General features: G+C 43.4%; 1 pseudogene; it reads right to left on the bottom strand.

Moving 5' to 3' along the window:
- Positions 1-975: 975 nt before the first annotated feature.
- Positions 976-2,491, bottom strand: LOC129534557 (large ribosomal subunit protein uL23-like; annotated as a pseudogene).
- Between the last annotated feature and the right edge of the window lie 985 nt (positions 2,492-3,476).

Here is a 3,476-nt window from a genome sequence, read left to right on the forward strand (position 1 = left end):
TTTTTTTTGAGATGGAGTCTCACTTTGTCACCCAGGCTGGAGTGCAGTGGCAGGATCTTGGCTCACTGCAACCTCCACCTCCTGGGTTCAAGCAATCCTCCATCTTCAGCCTCCCAAGTAGCTGGAATTGCAGGCATGAGTCACCATACCTAGCTACTTTTTTGTATTTTTAGTAGAGACAGGGTTTCACCATGTTGGCCAGCTGGTCATGAACTCCTGCCTCAAGTGATTCACCTGCCTTGGCCTCCCAAAGTGCTGGGATTATAGGCATGAGCCACTGCACCTGGCCAAGGACTACTGCTTGTGCATTTTCTTGATTATGGTGGTGGTTATATGATTCTACACAATTGCATAGAACTGTACACACACACAAACACACACACACACACAATGAGTGCCTATAGAGGAAAATCTGAATGAAGTCAATAGATTGTACCAATATAAATTTATGTGTTTAGGCTGGGCCCAGTGGCTCATGCCTGTAATCCCAACACTTTGGTAGGCTGAGGTGGGTGGATCCCTTGAGCCCAGGAGTACAAGAACAGTCTGGGCAACATAAAGAGACCCCATCGCTACTAAAAATACAAAATTAATCAAGTGTGGTGGCACACACCTATAGTCCCAGCTACTGGAGAGACTGAGTTGGTGAGAGGATCACCTGAGCCTGGTGAGTTCGAGGCTGTGGTGAGCAGCGATCGTGCCACTGCATTCCAGCCTGGGCAACAGTGAGACCTTGTCTCAAAAAAAAAAAAAAAAAATTCTGTGTTTTTAATTTATACTATATGTAAGATGTAACCATTGAGGGAATGTGGGTGCACGGTACAAGGGACCTCTGTAAACGATTTTTTGCAACTTTCTAAGAATCTACAATTATTTCAAAACTAAACATCTTTTTAAAAGTAAAGAAATGGAAATAAAATTTTTTTTCTGATGAAAATATGTATATATATTTAGGATTCATCCTCTAGACTCAATTTAGATAGTCTCAATCTTGTTGGCAACACCCAAAGCATGGTAATCAGGAACCAGTCAAACATATGCCTTCTTCTCTCCATCAGGCCTAATCAGGGTGTTCACCTTGACCTCATCAGTGTCATAGAGCTTCTTCACAGCCTGTTTGATCTGGTGCTTGTTGGCTTTAACATCTTCAATGAACACGAGTGTGTTGCTGTAACTGCCCAATGGGTTCATCTTGCCTGCTGCCTAGACAAAGCCAATTTACCAATACAGGGGAATTGCAATAGAGAAAGAGTAATTCATGCAGAGCTGGCTGTGCAGGAGACCAGAGTTTATTATTGCTCAAATCAGTCTCCCTGAGCATTTGGGGATGAGAGTTTTTAAGGATTACTTGGTGGGTGGGGGGCAGCCAGTGAGTCAGGAGTGTGGATTGGTCAGGTCGGAGATGAAATCATGGGAAGTTGAAGCTGTCCTCTTGGGCTGAGTCAGTTCCTGGGTGGGGGTCACAAGATCAGATGAACCCGTTTATCTGGGTAGTATCAGCTGATCCATCAAGTGCAGGGTCTACAAAATATCTCAAGCTCTGATCTTAGGCTTTACAACAATGATGTTATACACAGGAGCAAATTTAGGAAGGGTCAGAATCTCGTAGCCTCCAGCTGCACGACTCCTAGACTATAATTTCTAATATTTTGGCTAATTTGTTAGTCCCACAAAGGCAGTCTAGTCCCCAGGCAAGAAGGGGTTTGCCTTGGGAGAGGCCTGTTATCACTTTGTTTTTTCTTTCTTCTGTTTCTTTTTTTTTTTTTGAGATGGAGTTTCGTTCTTGTTGCCCAGGCTGGAGTGCAATGTCGCGATCTCCGCTCACCTCAACCTCTGCCTCCCGGGTTCAAGAGACTCTCCTGTCTCAGCCTCCTGAGTAGCTGGGTTTACAGGCATGTGCCATCATGCCCGGCTAATTTTGAATTTTAGTGGAGAACAGGGTTTCTCCATGTTGGTCAGGCTGGTCTCGAACTCTTGACCTCAGGTGATCTGCCTGCCTCTGCCTCCCAGAGTGCTGGGATTACAGGCGTGAACCACTGTGCCTGGCTTCATCTTTGTTTTAAACTATCAACTAAGTTCCTCCCAAAGTTAGTTCAGCCTATGCCCAGGAATGAACAAGGAGAGCTTGGAGGTTAGAAGCCAGCTAGAGCTGGTTAGGTCAGATCTCTTTCACTATCTCAGTTATAATTTGGTAATGGTGGTTTCATTGTTGTCTTCTATCTTCTTCATGGCGGACTCAGTGGTCAGAGGAAACTTGATGATAGCATAGTGGTCAAGCTTGTTTCTCCTGGGGGTGCTCTTCGAGAGATATTTGGTCAGTTTCCCGAGTTGCAGTGTCTTGAGCCGCCAGAAGGTGGGTGACGTGCGGATCTTCTTTTTTTTTTTTTTGTGGTTGTGGACACCTCTCAGCACTACCTCTGGGCCTTCAAAGGCTTCGCTTTGGCTTCAGCTTTAGGAGGGGCAGGAGCTTCCTTTTCGCCTTCGGTGCCATCTTGTGAAAAAGCAAAAATAAAGTTTTTTAAAAGGGCATCCAAATTTAGTGAAGTCCTATATCCATTGTTGACAGTGCGAAAGTGCAAGCTTCCTTTTCTCTATCCAGGAGCAGGAGCAGTACAGTCTTCACTTGAAGTCCAGTAGCCTAATTATTATAGGCTATGTACCCTCTAAACCTGATTATAAGGCTCTCTTGGACATTTGAGAAGCTGCTCAACATCTTAATAAATTCCTTTTCAAGTTAAACTAGACATTGTGTGTTCTGTTGTTTGCAGCTTTCAATACTGGCCACTTTTTATTGTAATAGTTTCAATCGCCTGTCTTTGTCTCCTGAGGGATATGGGAGAGTGATAAGTAAAGCTAAAATGTATCTCTACACACTGAAGCCACTGAAGAAATTGGTATAAAGATAGAAATTAATAAATGGATATTCAATCTACTTCAAGAATGTCTTTGTTAATGCCACTGACTATAGCCTCTTGGGCACTTCTAGAAGCAGAGAGACGGGTCTATGCTGCTTTATGATTATTAATGCTCCTCACTTTCTTTCTTTCTTTTTTTTTAGATGGAGTTTTGCTCCTGTTGCTCAGGCTGGAGTGCAGTGACAGGCTCGCAGCTCACTGTATTCTTTTGTGTCTAGAACACAAATTCTGCTTCTATACCTCGTTAATGTAATGATGATGCACTGCCCTCCCTCAAGACCCCTAATCACGGCCCATACTGGTTCTCAGATGAAAGGACTACTGCGTGCAAATCCCTCCTGATGTTAAGTGTGGTTTATATAAGGTCCCTGAAAGAGGGCTGTTGAAGAAAGCTTTATAACTATCCTATGTTATAGGAAGATTAGGGGTAGACAAGAGGACAAGCAAGGGACTGGGAAGAAAGCAAGAGAAAATAATAAAACATATAGTTCAAATAACAGAAATAAGATTTATAGAAATTATTTTGGCCTAAGAAAAGAAGGAGAAAGAGATCCAGGGCAG

The sequence above is a fragment of the Gorilla gorilla genome, chromosome 5 (assembly GCF_029281585.2).
Source record: "Gorilla gorilla gorilla isolate KB3781 chromosome 5, NHGRI_mGorGor1-v2.1_pri, whole genome shotgun sequence".
NCBI lineage: Eukaryota > Metazoa > Chordata > Mammalia > Primates > Hominidae > Gorilla > Gorilla gorilla.